Source organism: Bidens hawaiensis, unplaced genomic scaffold (assembly GCF_021521415.1).
Source record: "Bidens hawaiensis isolate Kalapana, Puna unplaced genomic scaffold, B.hawaiensis_p1.1 tig00025384_1, whole genome shotgun sequence".
Taxonomy (NCBI): Eukaryota; Viridiplantae; Streptophyta; class Magnoliopsida; order Asterales; family Asteraceae; genus Bidens; species Bidens hawaiensis.
Genome location: NW_027494057.1, coordinates 93,502 through 115,430, shown reverse-complemented (window position 1 = coordinate 115,430; position 21,929 = coordinate 93,502). Strand labels below are relative to the sequence as shown.

The following is a 21,929-nucleotide window of genomic DNA, read 5'->3' as shown; positions in this document are numbered from 1 at the left end:
GGTCTGAAAAGGATAAGATATAGACAACCTTACCTCTACCCCGTAGAAATAGAAAGGCTGCTTCCGGTGAGACCCCCAGTATGTATGATATGTTGAAACGGTTCACTATGACATGTCAATAGTGTGTGTGTGCGCGGGCGTCGTGTGCATCTAGCATGATCCTACACACAAGTCCACAACTTCGCATGCATGCACATATTCAGTATGCACATCAAGGGCCGAAAAATGAGCTAACCAAAACCTAGTCTTCAAACATTCAACAACAATCACAAGTGCGTGCCACTCGATAACCATTGGTCGCCCATAGCAAAGTCATATTGGCTACTCAATATGACAATATGGGTTTCAAAATCATAATCGAGTCGAAAAATCAACATCAACTCATAAAATAAACTCAAACAGATCATCTGCGCAATACCAAACTATGCATTTATCAAACCCTCAAAATATTCTTACAACATAAATCAGAAGATCAGATGAATAAAGATCATATTGTCATATTATTCCTTTTAACATATAACAAAATCTTTGACAAAATATACTTAAAAAAGAGTTGACTTTCACAAAATTACAATTTTGCCCCAACACTCAAATATAGTTGAGGCTTTGTTTTCTTTCTTTTTCTTTCATTTTTCTTTCAAACAAATAAAAAAACATAAAACTGAATTAAAAAGTAAAACAACACGAAAATTGCAACCGAAACCTGACCTCAATTCGTCTTCTTCTGTTCCAACGTTTGTTTCTCGAGCTCCTCCGGCGCAAACCGAGGCAAAGTCAATAATGTGTTGACCCGAGACACGCCTTCAAGGGCGGACCAGTCTGTTCCATCACCAGCTTCCCCTGTTCCAGGATCCGAGTCGTCCACGTCATCATCCGCCAAATCATCATCATCGTCTCCTGATTTCAAAACCGGGTCAATGGATGCAGTGGCGGAAGCGGTTGAGATGTTGTTTTGGTGTGGGTTAAGAAAAAGGCACACAACTGCACAGTCGTCAACTTTGGAGGTCGGGTATTTGTACCTCCATGCACGCACCGCTGACTCGACTACGGCTCGAGCCGCACAGGACCGTGACTCGGCAGACGCCACGATGTCCACAACTTCTTTGTTTGTTAGCACATCCCAAATCTGTCAACAATCACAATTAAATACGACAATCATTCGTAATAATACAAAAATGTTAAATCTTTGAACTGAAAATGACCAATATATTTATTAGCATGAAAAAACATCAACATTAACCAGCACAGACTAACATACAACGCGAGCATGACCCTGAAACCCATTTTGTTTAAACGAGTCAAACGGGTTGATAGGTTGAATCTTTGAACCCAAAAACAATCAATGTATCTATCAGTGTGAAAGACATCAACCCTACCCAAGACAACTCGAACACAACCCATTAAAAAAAGGTGTTGCTATAATAGCCATAAAAAATGCAGGGAATGGTAATAATATTCATACCCCGTCACTTGCCAAAACCACAAACTGGTCGTTTTCTGTTAAACGTCGGTGAAAGATATCAGGAACAGAAATGAGACCAAAATCTTTAAGGCAAAAGTCCCCAAAAGCACGAGCCATGGCTAGACCCGGTGAGTCATTATTAGGTAGCCAAACTCGAGTCACATCTGGTTCATCGTGAAGCGCGTCTGCATTTTCGTATCCGTTCTGCTTCAGCTGAAAGCATTTTTTAAAGAGTCAAAAAATAAAGAAAAGAAAAAATATTTTATAGAAATAAAGAGAAGGAAAAAAGAGGTACCTGGAAGATTTGGTTTCAGGTCAACAGTCAACTGAACTGCAGTAAGAATATTATTTTTATCCTTTGTGCACAATATAGCTCTCGAGTCCCCAATATTTCCAATTATAAGATCCTGACCCTGCAACAAACAATGATATAAAGCCATTAAAAACATAAGTTTTCAAAAGTTCATAATTTTATAAACATAAAAATAGAAATAAAAATCATTTTACAAATTTACCTGTTTGATCAATGTTACAGCTGTTGTACCGCTACAAAAACAGTCAATATTAGCATACATCTTTAATTCTCTATCCATGACTTTAAAAGCCTTCAAAAACGAATCTATTAGCGCTTGCAATTTCTCTGAGTTTTTATTAGTTTCAAGTTCAGAAAGAGCCTTTGAATCCTCAGAATTAAAGCCCGGTTCTTCATTAAGGGTAACCTCACGAAGGACATCATCAGTGCCCTTTGTATTGACATCCCAATTTGCAGTTAATTTCAAGGGGAGTGAGTCCCGAACTCTCTTAGCAACCAAGTGACCAAACGGCCCGTGACCATCAAACACACCACAAAAGACCGTGTCTGTTCTCGACCCAAAATTCTGAAAAGCAAAATGAAAATATAATTGACATCGTGTACCTTGATCTGGCTATTTTAGTCACGGAAGTTATTAAAAAAAACTGTTTCATATTGGTCATCTTTTAAAATAACATCCATAGTATCCTTAAAATGTTCCACCTAGGTCGCCATAAGTATCATAAGGTTAGAGGTATTATGGTCATTTTAACAAGGGGTTTTTTAAAACGTCAATGACTAAAACGGACCATATTGTACAATGAATGAAAATTTAAAATGAAACAACATTTAAATTAAGTAGTTATATTCTTATGAGTAACTGATTAACATCAAGCTCTCACTTTTTTCTAGAGAAAGATGACATGAATTGATCTAATAGTAATTAGCTAGCTTCTTAACTTCTACAAGACCAATACAATAACCATAAACTGCAATAACTATGTGAGGGTATTTGGATTGTGTTTTGAAATTGAATATCTTATGACTTATCATTGTGACTTGAATCAAAAAAATTTGTATGGATAATCAGTCTATCTATTAATCAAGAGTTAAAATCGAACTACATAATAATCAATAACTTAGTTTGATACTTTTACTCTTCTCACAAGATGAATCTAGTTTTTTTTCCCAAAAAATGTCCTTTTTTGTCTTTTTATATGATAATTCTACACTTGAAATCAGTCAAAGCATTCAAAGGAACAAACAATTATCTAAATATTGCACCTTTAAGCAACAAAGCACATCCAAACACTACCTTTAATCGTTTCCGTTATACTGTTTATCCTAGTTACTCAAATTAAATAATCAATTTCATAACGCACATCCAAACACCCCTTTCGACTCTAAAACTGTGAAAACTTAACATTCTAACAACTCAACTACAATTTCAAATAGATGAACATTATTATCATGAATCAAAGCATTAGATCATATAGCTCAAAGAAACTAATAACATCTAAATATAGTAAAAGTAAACAAAAGAAAGTCAAAGATCAAACCTCCCAAACAATCATGGCATCTTGATTGGTCCCCTTTTTGCCTTGTTGAGTAAACAGTGAAGCAACTTCACTAGATCCATTCAAGAACATTCTTCCTGGAACCCTGTGAAGATGTTCTTCCCTATGCATATTAAAAAAAGAACTCCTTGACGTTTTCTTCTTATTTCTTCTTCTCTTAACCCCAAAACTTGGCGTCGTTGGGGAGCTTGGGTGCGGACTCCTGCTCTCTCCCGATAAGCAGGACCCCATCCGTAGGGCCCTGACTATATTCAACAAGCACTCCAGACCCGCAGCAAAACCAAGCCCCCTATTTTCTGTTAATGGATCCGTCACAAACGCTTTCACAAACACGAAATATTCGTGTTTGTGGAACCCTAACTCCCTAATTCACCTTCAAATTTCTCACCAGATTTTGAAGATTCTTCAAGCTTAATATAACTCGTAAACAATAGTAACTCCTTGTTTCTCTCACTAATAAATAAACACAAAGCTAAATAGGTGATTTAGGTACGACAGATCCAAAATGCTAGCAAATCAATTTACCTTCGTGTTTGTGAAACCCTAGATCCCCAATCTGCTACAAAAACCACAATTTCTCACTAGATTTTGAAGATTCGTGCAATACTAACTCCTTATTTCTCTCACAATTTGATAAACACAAAGCTAATTAGGTCACCTAGGTGTACATAAAACGCATCAATTCGATTCGAATAACTTAAATCAACCACGAGAACTAACCTTCATGTTTGTGAAACCCTAAATCCCCAATTTCTCACCAGATTTTGAATATCCAAGCTTAATATTAATAAAAAACAATAATACCTCCTTAATTCTCTCACTAATTAGGTTATTATTCAGGTACAGCTGATCGAAAAGCAACGTTCGGATTCGATAATTCAATCAACCACAATAACAACTATAGGAAGGGAATAATAATAAAGTAGTAAAGTATAATAATAATAATAATAATAATAATAATAATAATAATAATGATGAATTGGAATGAATAATAAGAGGATAGGATAGATTCACAAATTGAGATCGGAAGGAAAACACGGTATGACGAATCGATGCCTTTGCGAGTGTGTGTAGACCGTGTCCTGTGACTCTGTGAGTGACTGTGGGCGTTTGATATATATATGGATTATGGATAGAAATATAGTTGTTTTTTTTCAGATCAGATTATTAAAGTTTTTTTTTATAATTTTTAAATAATTTGGTATGGCAAAATATTTTTAAAAAAAGAAAAAATTAGTAAATTTGAGAAAAATAATTTTTGAATTGCGAAAAATGACCAAAAAAAATGCAGAAAAGTTCAAGTTGAGGATTTTTATAAGAAACCATTATTTTTTTTAGAAAAATTAAATCTAATAGCGTTTGTTCTTTGACCATAACCCAGTTAAATTTAATCTTTAAGTTAGGTCATGTGCCTTACATATGAGGGTAAATTGGTAATTTTATCAAACACCCCACTAGCAATCGGTTATGATTCCAATTTCGGTTTCGGTGTGGAATCAGTTGATTAGAGATGTTCTGGTCGTAATCAATCTGTCTTTTCCCACTGCCGGCTGGCCGACAATGATTACCACACACAGGTTCGGCTCCGAGAATTGAAAAAGAAAATTTGGGCCGAAGTCGAAAAATATTTTGGGTGTTAAGTAAAATGAGTATTTTGTTGGGTTTAACCAATTTAATTTTTAAATTTGCTTACTTGGTTATAATTTGGATTGTGTAAAAACTTTTGTATAAAAATAAGTTTAAGCATGTCTCAAATGAGAGTAGAACTCACAACCAACCTTTTAGTTGGAAGTCATACCTATTTGCCATTAGACAAAGCTATTTGTTATTTAATTGATTTTATAAATTAAATATACATATCGTTTTCCATAAAATACATAAATAAAAATAAGCTTAAGCATGTCTCAAATGAGACTAGAACTCACAACCAACCTTTTAGTTGGAAGTCATACCTATTTGCCATTAGACAAAGCTATTTGTTATTAATTGATTTTATAAATTAAATATACGTATCGTTTTCCATAAAATACATATAATTTAAAAAAATTGGGCCTAGCGGAATGTCGGGCCGGGGGCCTTCGACTACCCAGTCCCACCCTAGAGCCGGCCCGAACCACACACTGCCGTTGGCTAGATCTAGGTCGTAATCTATGGTGGTGGTTGTGGTTGGTGGACTTAACGATGATACTGATTAGGGCCGGATTTATTGTAGTTGTGTTTTACCGGAATGGAACTTTTTTAGTTGCCAGTTTTGGTGGTGATAGATGTGGCACTGGTGATGGCCTGTGATGGTGGTGGTCACACGATGGGTTGCCGGAGGTTATATGATGGTGGGTGTTGGATGAAAGAGACTTGAGAGAGAGAGAGAGAGAGAGAGAGAGATAATGTGTTTAATATATATATTTCTAAATATGTTTATTAATTTTTTTTGTGAAATAAATATTTTTTTTAATAAATAGGTAAAATTTACCCTTATATGCAAAACACATTATCCAACTTAACGGGATTAGGACCAAATGACAAATGCTGTTGGATTTGGTAACATAAAGGACAAAACAAATCAATTTTAAAAATAAATGATAAAAAGTGAAATTTGGTGCAAACATAAATGACAATTTCTATGTCTTATATGTCTTATATGGATCTACCCAAATCCTTAATCTTTATTGACTACCTACTATAACTACACTAGACATCTTTTATGCAATTGGTTGTTGCAAAGTAGGACCTTTATACTAATGACTGTCTATTAGCTCGTTAAACATGAAAATCACTTTATGTAATTAGTTTGTTGCAAATTAGGACTTTTATACTAACAACCGTCTAGTCTATTAGCTCGTTAAACACAAACATCACTTGAAGGTAACTATTAAATTACGTTAATAACAATGAAAAAAATGTTTCATAAAAGAGTAAATTGTAGTTTTCGTCTCTGTTGTTTGTCCAAATATGCGGTTTTAGTCCAATGGTTTTAAATTTGCGATTTTCGTTCTTTTGGTTTCATTTCACTTGCATTTAAACCCGACCTCACTAACCCCGTTAAGTTTGGTTGTTAAATCCATCAGCGTACCATTCACGTGAGTGGCAGTTTTATCTTTTTTCTTCTCAAATAAACCTCAGTTCTAATTCGCAAGCCCCCTCACGTGAGGGCTGGGATGTATTTGAGAAAAAAAAGAACAAAACTGTCTCTCACATGAATGGCACGTTGATGGATTTAACGATCAGACCTAACGATATTAGTTGAGTCGGGTTTAATTGCTAGTAAAATGAAACCACAGGTACAAAAATCACAAATTTGAAACTATTATATCAAAACAGCATATTTGGGCAAACCACATAAACGAAAACCGCAGTTTACCCTTCATAAAATGTGGTTTTACACATTTAAAAAGTTTTTCTTTCAAAACATATTATTTTTCGTCCTCCAAGTCAAGTATCATAAATGATACAAAACACATGTAGAATTACTATAATGCTAACTATTTATATAGAAACTTTAATCGTAAAGTTGTGTGTTGCGGATGCGTCATCCATACTATGTAAGCTGAAGACGCCCTCACACCGCCCTGGGTGAAGTATTGGCCAACATCATTATCCTTTCTTTTTTTTTTCCGGAAATCACACAGCCAATCACAAACTTTTTTTTTTGTTTTGTTTTCTTTTAAATAGTTTAATTATTATTTTAATTGGTTAGTGGCTAGTTAACCCGTAACACTTAAATTAATGAGATGGCTAGTTACCTATGTGACAGTGACGATGAACGACACGACAAATAACTCTTGCTAGTTATTCCACATCACACCAGTCTAATAAATAACATTAGCGAATTGAGGATATACTGAATATAGTATCTTTTGAGTTGAATTATTGTACATAATTAGCATCAACATGATTTCTATGTTAACGTGGATAACAGATCATTACACAACTAATAGAATATTTTATAATTATTTGCAGACGATTATTTTAATTATTTTATTATAGGAAATCAAGTTTTTATATATTTGGTTGCTAAACACACATATATATATCAATATAGAAAAAAAATGGGTATTAAAACCAATAATGTAGAGAATCCTAGGCCACTAGAGATCTCTTATCAAGAATGAGAGGCTGTTTAGTACTAAAAACACGATGGTCTTATTTGTGAAGTGTGTTTAAGTGCGAGTAGTATCAGTTATCCGATCACAAAGACCAAAACCATAAGCCAAAAGGGACAAAACGAACAATACCAGAATGTGATCAAAGGTGTTACACATCAAGTCGACAAGCACGTTATGCGACTCGTAATGTCTGAACAAAACCATGTACATCTCTTTAAAAATTAATATACGTACGACAAGAGTCTCGCTCATAAATTAAATGAGTAATGATTTATGGTTTCCAAAACAATTCTAATAGAAGTTTATAATCGCACAATAATTTCATATGTTTTATTACCAAAGAAGTAAAACGTACAAATATATCAAAAAAGTTATTATTCTCAAACAAGGTACAAGTTTTGAATCGACTTGAAGCCATTCAAAATAGACCCATTTGCATATAAATGCTTAAATCCTTTGAAATCAACCCACTCATATGTCATAAGTCAAGATATGGAAATCGACCCACTCGTATGTATAAGTCAAGATTTGGAAATCGACCCACTCGTATGGAATAAGTCAAGATTTGGAAATCGACCCACTCTAATGTAACAAGTTAAGATTGTCACGTCTACGCCATTTGTATTATTTATCGGTATCCATTCTCCTTTCTAGTTTGGCACATACTATTTAGCTACTAATACCTTCTTCAAAAAATGGACCGCGCTCTCCTTCACAAGAGTGCTAATGTGTAGGCGTATGGCGAAGCACTCATTGGTGAACAAGAAATCTAAATCCAATGGCTAAAATATAGCGCTGAACACGGTTTCTAGTCCTGTTGGTTAAGGGTGGTTTAGGACTAAATAATTGATGAAATTAACCTTAACAGAGTGAAGCAATAGTAAGTTATGATTTCATCTGGCAAAGTCTCGTATTCTAATCCAACTTCCATTGGTTTCTGGTTCAGCTAGTTAAAAGGTTGTTGGTGGGGCCCCTCAAATTTGAATCCAACTTGCATGGTTTCTAGTATGGGTGCAAACAAGCCGAGCTGCTCGTGAGCTACTCGAGATCGGCTCGTGAAAAAGCTTGATCGAGCCGAGCTTAATCGAGCCCGAGCCTAAAAGTAAGCTCATTTAATATGCAAGCCCAAGCTTCACTTATCGAGCTTAAGCCGGCTCGCGAACTTAAACATGTCTGCCATTTATATAATTTTTTAATATGTTTAACAATTATTAATTAATAATTAATATATATATATATATATAGTTTTGAAAAAATAACTAAATAATATATATTGTTTTATATATAAACTATAATTGAAAAAAAATATACGAAATTATTTATAAATATATAAAAATTAATTAATAAATAGTAAACGAGCCAAGCTCGAGCTTAAGAATCTACTCACGAGCCAAGCTTTGAAAATAGAGCTCGAAACAAGCCGAGCTCGAGTTGAGCTCCATGTAAGTTAAACGAGCCGAGCTCAAGCCTAATCGAGCTCGGGCTTGAGTCGACTCGTTTGCACCCCTAGTTTCTAGCCCTGTTGGTTAGGAGGGTATTGATAGGGTTGTAAGTTGGTTTTTTGGTAACGGGTTCCTAAGGTCATCAAAAGAAACCGAAGAAATCCAGTCGAATTTTGCTCAATGTATACAAATATCTAAAGATATCCTACTTACCCGAAGATCGATGATAAAGTATCATCAAAATACATGGGCGACTAGCTAGAAAGACAGTTTTTCAAATCAAACATTATTTCCTAAATTAAAACCGAGTATTAAACATAGAAACAGATACACGAGAACAATGAGCTTGCAGATGTCATGTCAGTAAGCAGACACATTATCAACCTTTGAAACCAGAAGTTGTATGGTAAGCCTAAGAATATACACAACTCATAATTGAGTTTTTTTTTACTCATAATTGAGTTTTTTTACCATAGGTTGTCTACATCTTACCCTCCTCAGACTCTACCATAGCATTGCTATTGGTGGGATATACTGAGTACGATGATGATGATGATGATGATGATGATGATGATAATTGAGTTTTTTTAGTGCAGAGTAAAGAATGGAAAGCCAATGGCCAATTCTAAGGATGTTCTGCATGTATAGCCGTCGGCAATAAGCATAGTTGTCAATAGCGTTCATAGCGCTCGATAGAGCATTTAGCGTAGCTCATCTTCGCGCTAAATTGATGTAGCGAGTAGCAACCTAACAGCGCAAGAAATTGACCTAATAGTGCAAGAAATAGCGGTACCTTTTTTTTAGGGTTTTTTATTTCGGGATTGAAAAAAACGTATTCGGATTAAAAGGGAAGCTTCTTTAAAGGTTTTTGTTTCAGGATTGGAAAAAGAACTTATTTTCTTCCATATTCACTGGATTTTTTATTAAATATACATGTAAAATATTTCTAAAACTTTCTTCTAGTGTATCGCTAAACTCAAAATACTGCTCGCTATTTCATCGCTATCGTTATGTAACATATTGGTAGGTTGTCGCTATCGTCCGCTACTCGCTATCGATAGCTACTCGCTACTGACAACTATGGTAATAAGATTCACAAAGTTTCAAATTCAGTAAGTGAATATTCACATTTCTCATGGTTTAGCATAAGATCATTAAAACTGCCCTAATGGTCTAACTTATTACTAATCGTATATCTACGATTAATTCCCTGTTGGTAAATAACATGGGCCCTTTAAGCATTGCAGAAAGTGTACTCCGATATTCAACAACTCTAAAATCTATGTGTGCACACGCACAGGTGTAGATATCATGTGAAACGAGAGTAACAAGATTCAAAAATTTCCAAATCCAATACGTTAGCATAGGATCATTAACACTGCCTTAACTTATTACTGATCTCATATCTATGGTTAACTTCCCATCGTTTAATAATACGGGCCTTTTTAATATTGCAGGATGTGAACTTCTATATACTATAAATGCAATATACATGATCTACATATACACACGTGTGCATAACGGCTGTATTATCTCGTCAAAACAAGGATAACAAGGTTCACAAAGTTTCAAATTCAGCGAATAAACACTCACAATTATCATAGTTCAGCATACGATATCATTAAGACCGCAATAACTTATTACAAATCTCATTTCTGTGATCAATTCTCAGTCGGTTAAAGCTTGAAGATACGGTCTAGTGAATAACCAAATTATAAGTGAAAGTTAGCACCTTTAACAGCATGATATTCAAAGAGGCTTCTCAATACAAAAATAACCACTAAATCTCTTTCAATTCTATTCAAAAACTAGATAATAAAACAGGCCGCCATTTCGCGGAATCGAACGCCCTAAGAGGAAGATTTCATTTGCTAACCAGATAACAAAAAAGAGAATCCAAATCAAAATTTCTTTCTTACACAAACATAATTTCAGATCAAAGTATATAACTGACGAAACAAAAACCAGCATTTAATTCAAAACAATATCAGATTCACACGGACCTGTCTTTAATCTTCAATCGTTAATCTGTAACCTTTAGTCGAGATCTTCTTGTCTAGCCTGACCACCACCACTCCCCTGATTACCACCATCACCTCCATTACTATTATTATTATTCCCGGATCCACTGTTACTCGCCTCAGCCGACGCTGCACCGTATCCCGAAAACGGCCACGGGAGGTTTATCCTAAACCTCCTCTCACCACCCCTCGGTGTCATCGAATTACCATTATTATTATCATTATTGTTGTTGTTATTATTGTTGCTGCTGTTATTATCCTGCAAACCAACACCACCGGTTTGTCTAGACCGATTCTCGTAATCCAGATCATCAGTCGGCAACTCAAACCGACAAACCGGGCAAGAATTATGCAACTCCAACCATGGAAGAATACAATCCGGATGGTACATATGCTTACACGGCAACTGCTTAACACTCTCATCAAGTTCAAAACTATCCTTACAAACCGCACAATCCGAGTAATCCGACTCCATCAACTGCTTATTAGTTATAACATCAGGAAGGTTTTTCACTACCGTTTTCGACGCAGGCGGTGTCCCGTACCGGTTCGGATCGTTCTCCGCTAGCTGCTGGATCAACTGCTCCAATCCCGGACCGATAAAATAATCGCCAAGATTCGACGACAGCCGAAACGACGACGCCTCACCCGCTCCACCTTCGTTCTCGAACACGAACTGAACACTCGCTCCACCGGCACGTAAACTCCCAAGGTAATTCTGCAAGAAAGTAACCGGGTCAAACTCCCTAGGGTTTTGACCCGGTGAATTTTCACCGGGTCGGGTTCCGGGTCGAGTCATCGGGCCGCCAAACAACGCCGATAGATCAAACTCCCTAGGGTTTTGACCCGGTGAATTTTCACCGGGTCGGGTCACCGGGCCGCCAAACAACGCCGATAGATCAATCGGACTATCAAAATCCGAAACCCTAACGCCGCCGCCGGAACCGCCGCCGGAGAACATGAACGGCGACGAGTCATCGAACGCGAGAAACGAATTTGGCGGGAACAGGCTAGGGTTAGGGTTTTCGTATTCTTCGAGGAATCCGCCGTTGCAATTAGGGCAAACGAGTTCAGAAGAAGCGGACGGTGGGATGGGGACCGTACGCTTGCACTGGTAGCAGAAGTAGAGGTTGCCGGCGGCGCCGCCGTCGCCGCCGCGGTGGTGGACTCCAGACGACATCGTTTTGGTGGTTTCAGACGGTTGTTTGTTTGGGTGTGTATCGAGTCTTGTTTGGTGTGTATATAAGAGGTTGGATATATAATATCATTATGTCAATATAGTCTATATACTAGTATGAATACTTTGATATGATATGAAAAGATATATGTTATCATATATGTAATATGATACGATATGATGTTGTGAGGTAAACATGTAAATAAAATAATTAATTTCATTAGTCGGTTATATCCTATTAATCATCCATTATGTATGGTCATAGCGTGGTTTGTGCGGGAGTGTGGGACCAGCAAGCAAACTAGATTCTCTAGTTTTTGGTAGAGAGAAAATTTGAAAACAATGTAGGAGTTAGATATTATATGCCGATAGAAAAAATGATTTGCGTCTCTTCTTTCTTTTTACTTTGATTAAAGTATGTTTCATAAATTATTATTGTTTTTTTTATAATTTACTGTAGCAGTTGTGGGTTATTATAAGCTTAGTTTAAGGCTATTATGACTCAATTAAATGAACAAATGTCATTTTGTTCAAGGTGTTTGTATTCTTTACTGGTATTTGTGGATCATGATTTTCAATTTTTTGATGTTATTGATTTTTTTGAAAAACATAGAGAAGTATGAACTTGTTTATGTAAAATGGACTCCAGACGACAGCGTTTTGATGGTTCAGACGATTGTTTGTTTGGCTGTGTATTGAGTCCTTTAAGAGTTGTTTGGTGTGAGTGTATAATAACTGTATAAGAGGTTGGATGTAATATTATTATGTGAATATACTAGTATGAATACCTTGATATGATATGAAAAGATATATGTTATATATGGTGTATAATATGATATGATTTGATATGATGCTTTGAGGTAAACATGTAAATAAAGTAATTAATCTCATTAGTCGGTTACATCATGTCAATCATTCATTTCGCATGGTCTAAGCGTGGTTCGTGCGGGAGTGTGGGACCAGCAAGCAAACTAGATTCTCGAGTTTTTAGTAAGATTGATCCAGAGCGAAAAATTGGAGACAATGTTGAAGTTAGATATATACGTTGATAGAAAAAATGGTTTGCGTCTCTTCATTCTTTTTACTTTGATTAAGGTATGTTTCACAAATTATTGTTTTTTTTAATCGTTTACCGTACAGTTTGTAGATAGATTATAATAAGTTTAGTTTAAGGCTATTATGACTCAGTTAAATGAACAAATGTCGTTTCTCTAGGGTGGTTGTATTCTTTACTGATATTTGTGGATCATGATTTTGAATTTTTTGATGTTGATTTTTTTTAAAAACATAGAGAAGTATAAACTTGTTTATGTAAAATGGACAACAGAACAATGTGCAATCAGTAGACATGATGAATACTATGATGTTAACAATATCATTATGTGCACCAAATTTGATTATTCTATTCAATATGTAACGACATAGTATGTATATAAATTATTTGTCTTATATGTAACATCCTAATATTTTCGGACATTTTTGGTCAACTTTAGAAGTTGAGGGGTCACTTGATCATTTTGACAAAGTTAAACTAAACTGTATTTTAACCAAAACTTAGCATGAGATGGACCGTCTCATTCCTGTGATGGTCCGTCACAAGCAAGGATTATTCGTTTAAGATATTTATTAAGACAGGCCATCAAACCCGCCTACAATTTTGAGACCACCCCGTCTCAAGTATGTCTTATCCGCGAAGAAAGGATGAGATGAACCGTCTCATCATTAGACGGTCTATCTCGATGCTCAGCCGGCAAACAAATTAACAACTTAAGCCACAATGTGTCAAACGCGCATTGTGCATGCTTTCTGCTATAAATATGTATGCATGAACTCGTCCATAATCCATCCCAACATCTGCCAACACTCATAGATCAAGATCATAGTTCCAAAGCTTCCTCTTGTGGTTCTTAGTGTTTAAGCAAGTTTAGTAAGTAAGAAGGTATGCCAAGAAGACTGCGGTTCTGCCAAGTTGTTCCAGAAGTATTACAAGCTAACCCAAGTCATTACTAGGCTCCATAAGTTCCTTAGAAACAAGGTAAATGTGTTACCATTCTCGTTATAGTACGTTTTCACTTGTTAAAGCCATAAACGAGGGTCAAAATCATGTTGGCATGATGTTAACATATTTTATAAGTCATAAGGAAATGCATAAACGAATGTTGGAAAGTTGTATAAAAGGAATTTTAAACAAACGGGCCTGATCAGCCAGTGTGACGGTCCGTCACAAACTAGACGTGACACCCCATTACATGTTTTATACAAGGTTAAATAGAAGTGAAAACCCTAATTGAGACGGACCTTCTCAATTTGTGACAGTTTGTATCAAACCAGTTTTCAGTATGTTAAATAGAACAATGTTTTGAACCTATTAATCAAACTTAAATGTTTTAACGAGGTTTGAAATTACGACAAAACGAGATGACAACTAGACTCACAAACAAGACTAGATTTTTACAAAATTTATACTCGTACTAAAGGTTTGAGGTAACGTGCAAACAGAAATCAATATTGAAAACTGATCACAAACAGAAATGTGAATACGCCTAACTCTTTTTCAGTATTTAAACGAGTCATTTAAACAAAGTTTACATGGGATTATACAAAGGTAATCACTAACCATCAGGCTAATCGTATATGTTTTTATGAATCTCTACATGTTTAACACTACGACCATGACTAATCTACTTCTACTGTTATAACAAAGCAAGCAAGGTGTCATCTCCACAAAAGCCCTCCCTTTTATTCAAACTTAATATTATTGGCTTTACGAGAGCACAACGTAAATGTAGGACGGTTTTTGTTTAGTTTGATTTGGAATATCAACCCACGTTTGTTGTTGTTGTTCTTCTTCTTCTTCTTCTCCTCAATAACCCTAAAACTAATCTTTTACCTTCAAAGTTCAATCTCTAATCGTCCACCACAAATCCAAAATTATCATTTCATCTCATCACCGCACTTAAATTTTCATTTTTCATCTCAGATCTTACGCACACAAACAAAAATCTGCTTCATTTTCTGGACGATTTATCTAATCTGATTCTCGCTCATCAGGTTCAAGTTATCAATTTTGCTATTTATTGATTATTCACGGTGTTCAAGGAGTGATTTGACTTCGTTTTTTATTTAATTTTGCGTATTAATAATAAATTTTTAGTAGACGAATATACATAGATCTAGGGTTTTGCATTGTATCGATTAATTTTGAGGGGCGATTAGGAATTATGTTGATGCAAAATTTTAACAAGTTTAAGCTTTTTAGTATAAGTTAATTGGGTTTCAGAAGTTTGGAACCATAGTTATTAACCGACCTGAATGTTTATTCAGTACATCGTGTTCAGGTTGTTCGTGCTATTGTTTTATTGGTTCGGGTTAATCATTAATTCAGGTTTGCAATCGAGTATAATTAAAAAAAGTCCAATGCTAAAAATCTTGTGAATCTTAATTTAATATAATATGTTTATAAAATCGTGTTGTAATGCAAAAATTTCACCAGATTCGAAACTCAGCAGAAGGAATTATAGTGCTTGTGTATCCACATGTTAAGGTGTACGATAAGTAATTGATTTAAGTTTATTGGTCTAAACATTTTATGTGGAATAAAGTTTGACTATTTGGAATTTTGTTAGGTTATATGTTATGAAGCAATTGGTTGTTTTTTCTAACAGAATATGGCATGTAGTAACAATGCAAGAAATAAAGCTGCCTACGTTAGAGAAGGATGAAAGTAACTCTTTGAAGTTCTGCAAAGTGCAAGGGGATCTTCAGGTGATTTTTGTTTTGGTTCTTATTGTGTCTAGCCAATTTTTAGGTGCAGTAAGCTAGATATTCATATAATAGAAAAATAATAAAATGAGCCCATCAATGACATTTATTTGTAATAAACCTCCTCATATCTTTTTACATATTATCAGATAATGATTATTTTGTTACCATTTATAATAAACTTAATATTTCATATATATTCGCGAAGTTCTTTTTGAAGCTAGGATATGTATCTTCAAATTATGGATACCTATCATATGGCATTATTTTCACAACCGAAATCTCTTTTCATACAGCCCCTCAATAACTCAATTGGTCTACTTAAAAGATGTTGTGGAATAAGTCCGATTGGTCTGCCACTATTTTTTAATGATGAATATATATATACTAAACTCCTAATTCTATAGACTAAGAGCATTCCCAGCCCATTTTCTATCCATATCCATATAATTACACGAAAAATTACTGTTTTTTTTTCCTTTCCCGTTCAATTAAATAATATTTTTTTATACCTTTATCATTATCTTCTCTCTCTCTCTCCTCCACTCACAACCACTTTTAGAAAATATTAAAAAATTATGCGGTATGAACGGTGTAACCTCATATTTTAACTTTCCCATATAACTTTTTTCTCTCCTCTACTCATAACCACTCATAGCCATATCATATAATTTATAAAACTCACTCTTTTATCATAGTTACAAAGTTTGTTAAATGGTGCTTAATCTAGGTCTATAGTTATTTTTTATAAGTTTTTTTGAACTATTTTGCAAATTAACATTCTTGCAGTTTTGAGATTGTGTAGCAGACTAGCAGGTAGGGGCTGTCTTGATTATGTCAACCTACCACAATTTGCTTTCTTGGCAAAATTGGGCTTCGAAAATATCACTAAGAAGAAAATGGTCAAGTTGGTTTAGGTACAACGAGGACACTCTTGTCCCACAAAAGATTGAAGCTTTTTAGGTAAAAGCTACATATTTATGCTAAATTCTGTTTATGGTCATGTAAAATTAAATGACCCGTGATATTTTATGTATTTTAACTAGGGTGTAAATGTGAAAATGGTGGCTGCTGGTGTGGAGCATACAGTGGCTATAACTGAAGATGGTGAGCTTTATGGTTGGGGTTGGGGACGATATGGTAATTTGGGGTTTGGTGACAGAAAAGATCGCATGATTCCCTAGAAAGCTTCAGTTATCAGTGTATGTAGCCATTTGATATGTTGTCAGTCGTTAAATAAGTATCAAACATGTTGCTATCTACTGGATCACAGGATACTACCTTTTAAGTAAACGGGCTGAAATTGTAACAGGCGGAGTAGATGGTGCTTGTTGCATGCGGTTGGAGGCATACGATCTCTGTGTCATCTTCTGGTGATATCTTCTATACTTTCGGTTGGAGCAAATATGGTCAACTAGGCCATGGATATTTTAAGGACCATCTTGCCCCTCACAAACTCCAATCATTGCAAGGCCAATTTATATCACAGGTATTTGCTTTCTTGAATGTGTGTGTCATATTATGCCATTAACACTATATAGCTACATTTAATAATTGTGTGTGGATGTTACAATTATTGCAATGTTTTCGAATGTGTTTTGATATCCCAGATCTTGGGTGGCTGGAGGCACACAATGGCATTAACATCAGAGGGAAAGCTTTATTATGCTTTGGCTCGTAAGAAGAAACAGATATGGAATGGAATGGATTTGGCACGTAAGGAATATTATAAACTAAAGCCAAAGATGAGATGGACCGATAATACAACTAGAGTATCGGTGTGGTGCTCCAACTTTTGGATTACATGGAGCCATTATTATGCTTGGCACATCATTTTTTTTTTCGAATTAGAAGTGTAATAATGATCGGAGTGTATGAGCTATTGGGATATTAACATACTGATTTATCTAGATGCATTGCAGATAGTTGTTGGCGGGTCTCTTGAACCTACTTGTTTGTGGACATGTCCCGAGAGGTTCATTATCCTTTATCTTTTCTGAGTTTCCTATTATCAATTTATAATCCCATTAAAAAAAATAGAAGGATCTAGGTCCCAACATGGATAAGTGCAAAGGTCACGTATATTAATTTGAAATAAACTATCATGACGTGTTTGCTAATTTCCGGTCATTGGTAACTTTTTTAGGGTTAATGTTTTGGTTGAGTTGGACTTAAAACTTATAATTGTTGGCAAAGAATATCAAATTTTACTAAAAGAACATCCAATGTAAATTTTTTTTCATAAGTCAATAAGAAATGCATGTTACTTTGGACCAAAAACATTGGTAGTAGAGATTTGGATGTATTTGTACTTCTAAAGAAAAAGAATTACTTATATTTGGACTTAACATAAATTCGGTTTTTCAGTTTAGAAAAAGAATTACTTATATTTGGACTTATCAAATTCAATTTTTCAAAACTAATTGAATGAGATATATTGGATTAAGTATGTGATCTGCCCAAATTAATACTTGAAAATTGTTTTGGGATGTTTTAGATGGAATTAACAACATGGGTGAATTGAACCAATATATTTTTTTGCTTCACGTTATGAAATGGTTTTTATTTATATATTCTTAATTTTAATTTTAATTACGTATTATGTAATCCTCTTATTTGATAATGTACTTTTGTGTATGTATGTTAAACATAACTAATGATATTAAGTTCAGTTTTCTATATTCAACCCCATGTAATACACGGGTTTATAACCTAGTGTTATCATTATTATTATTATTATTACCTACTTGTGTTGTTGTTGGTGTTTCATTTACGATTTCATACCTATGATTTTGGAGCCGATGCATCTCAGGAAGCAACTTCTCTGTTTTTTGGGACAAAGCATGGTTTACCTACACCCATTATTCCAGACTTCTAATAACAACTAACTAGATGTGCTATTGATGGAATTTTACTCGGGACGACTATTGTTGATTCAAATCCATGTTATGATTAAAAAAAGGTATATTGGTTTTTATTAGTCCCAACTATCTCCTTTTAGTCGTTGTCGGTCCCAACTAACAAATTGGTTGCTGACGATCCCAACTTTTAACGTATTTGTTCCCAACGGTCCACGACTAACAGAATCCTAACGCCGTTAGTTGTAGGTCGTCGGAAATTTGTTTTTGACTGGAAAACTCACATTTTTTTCCAGAAAACACCACTCGAACACCGGCACCACCACCAATTGACTCGCCACCAACCGTTTTCGATGATGGTTATAGGGTTCTGGCGACCTCAATAATTGGGGCTTTAATATAAAAAGGTTCTTAAATGACCGATACAAAGCTACAAAGCTGTTTGAGACAATAACGTGTAACATCCCGAAATTTCCAAAATGATATTATTTATATTACTTAATAATAGAGGGAAAGTTTACTCGGATTATCGGGAAATAAATAAATAGAGTAGGAGTTAGTATGGGTCGGGCTAGTGTTGGGTAATGGATATGGGTTATGGACTTGGGTTATGAAAGAAGGAAGGAGAGTCCATGGGCTTAAGCCCATGATCCCTAAATATAAATACCATTAACCACCATTTAATCCTCATTCTCACCTATTCCATACACACACACCCAAAACACACACGACCCGAACCAAGATCCGAAGGCGAAAACCCGAGCTTGTTGGTGCTGGAACGTCGTGACGGACCAAAACAACATCAAGGCTTAACCGTGTTCGTAGTTCGACTCGTTCAAGGTACGTTTATAGTTAGAAATCGTTCGTATAGGTTCGGTTTGATTTGAGAAATGATAGATCTTAGTTTGTATGGTAAAAACGAATCCAACAAAGCTAATCTTACTGAAAATGGTTATGATTTGATGGGTTAATCGATTGATAAAAAGAACCCGTAACCTATATGCCTAAATCGCACCCTTTAAACATCGATGTTAGGTCGATTTGATGGTTGGGGTTTGTAGGCGCTGGTCAGACGATCCCGTGGGTACCTACATCGAGTTATTTGGTTAAGAAACGAAGGTGATTAAGGGATTTAAGAACGAACAGTAGCTGCAGACGACAACTTCGCCTGCAAGCTAAGTTCGCCTGATGAACTTCGCCTGCAAGCTAAGTTCGCCTGATGACAACTTCGCCTAAAGCCAAGTTCGCCTGATGACAACTTCGCCTAAAGCCAAGTTCGCCTGATGACAACTTCGCCTAAAGCTAAGTTCGCCTAAGGTTTAACTTCGCCTAAAGCTAAGTTCGCATAAAGTTTAACTTCGCCTAAAGTCAAGTTCGATTAGAGAATAGATTAAAACAATAAGTAAAAGTAAGCTAATACTAGGCCACCAGATTAGATCAGGCGAGTATTGATACGTGTAACTTATACAGTCAGCCGAGCTCAGTTAAAGAAAGTATTTACAACTATCAGAGGAAGAAGCAGAGTTCAGGTGAGTTTCTAGCCCCATTCCTTGTTATGTTTTCGGGGCTGTGTGCATACTCGGTGTGAAGTGTGAATACACTTACCTTAAGTGGTAAGTGTATGCTATAGATGTTATACGAGGTATATATTTTATAATGCTTGGCGGTACGTGAACGATCTTCGGATATTGCACGTATCGCCAAGGATAGTAAATTCCAAGTGGTTGATAGTGTGTACGAATGTTATGATGTGACTGGTTTATTACGTAAATACCGAACTGATATGAAGTGTGATATAGGCAGGTAGAGGTAGAGTGTGTTAAAAGTGGCAAGAGTCTAGCAAGGGTGTTAGTGGCATAACGTGAGCGCGTGATAGGGAAAGCCTGTACGTGCCATCGTTATTATGTGTGTATGATTGTTGACGTGACATGCTTATTATGTAAATGATATGAAGCGTGTTGTAGACAAGTAGAGGTAGAACGTGTTAGAAGTGGCAAGAGTCGAGTAAGAGTGTTAGTGGCATAACAATAGTACGTGGTAGGGTAAGCCTATACGTGCCTTCGTTATTAAAGTGGCAAAGTGGCATAACGTTTTACGTTATTAAAGTGGCAAAGTGGCATAACGTTATACGTTATTAAAGTGGCAAAGTGGCATAACGTTTTACGTTATTAAAGTGGAAAAGTGGCATAACGTAATACGTTATTAAGTGGCAAAGTGGCATAACGTTATACGTTATTAAAGTGGCAAAGTGGCAAGGTGGTAGGTGTAAATAAGAGGCTAAGTGGTAAGTTAAGCAGGTTAGATGCGAAAGTGTGAATACACTTACCTTAAGTGGTAAGTGTATAGATGTTATACAAGTAGCTATTATGTAATGCTTGTCGGTACGTGAACGATCTTCGGATATTGCACGTATCGTCAAGGAGAGTGATTGTCAAGTGGTTGTTAGTGTGTATGTATTCTATGATGCGACTTGCTTATTATGTAAATATTGTATTGGTATAAAGAGTGTTGTAGACAAGTAGAGGTAGAGTGTGATAGAAGTGGCAGAGTCTAGTAAGAGTGTTAGTGGCATGACGATAGTACGTGGTAGGGTAAGCCTATACGTGACTTCGTTATTAAGGTGGCATAAAGTGGCATAAGTGGCTAAGCTGTAGGGGTAATTAAGAGGCTAAGCTATAGGGGTAATTAAGTGGTTAAACAGTGGCATGTTAGACAGTGGACTATGTGTCTTCGGATACGTATATATTGTATGAAGTGGTTGTATGATAAGTTGCTCGATTAACTAGAACTCACTCAGCGTAGCTGACTTTTAGTATGCACGCAGGTGAGTAGGATGAGGCAGCTCGCTTGAGGAGACACGTGGCACTGAATAAGAGGCTGGCATCGAAAGACTCAAGACGTTTAAGTTTAATGTTTCGTTTATTTTGAAAGACAAAATGATGTTTTAAGACAAGACGTGTTTTGTTATGAAATGTTTTATGAAAGTTTTTAAATTCCGCGAATGTTTTAATTAACTCTGATATTTAGAACTGCGTTTATGAGTAAATCCAACGCTAAAGTAGGGCCACCGATGACGGGGCCTTACATAACGTTGAGTTTTCCCGAAGAAAATGTAAGTTTTCCGGCCAAACAAGTTTTACCGGCGACCTGCAACTAACGATGTTAGTATTCCGTTAGTCGCAGGCCGTTGGGAACATACTTTAAAAGTTGAGACCGCCAGCAGCCAATTCGTTAG

The 21,929-nt window shown here is 35.7% G+C and overlaps 2 pseudogenes across 1 annotated transcript; both read right to left on the bottom strand.

Moving 5' to 3' along the window:
* Positions 1-519: 519 nt before the first annotated feature.
* On the bottom strand, positions 520-3,706 carry LOC143571513 (putative protein phosphatase 2C 33; annotated as a pseudogene). Its single transcript, XR_013142108.1, has 4 exons — positions 3,314-3,706; positions 1,978-2,340; positions 1,463-1,875; positions 520-1,126 (listed from the first exon to the last, which is right to left on the bottom strand). The product of XR_013142108.1 is annotated as a putative protein phosphatase 2C 33 (transcript).
* A 7,051-nt stretch (positions 3,707-10,757) lies between these two features.
* Positions 10,758-12,084, bottom strand: LOC143571509 (E3 ubiquitin-protein ligase RING1-like pseudogene; annotated as a pseudogene).
* Positions 12,085-21,929: the final 9,845 nt, after the last annotated feature.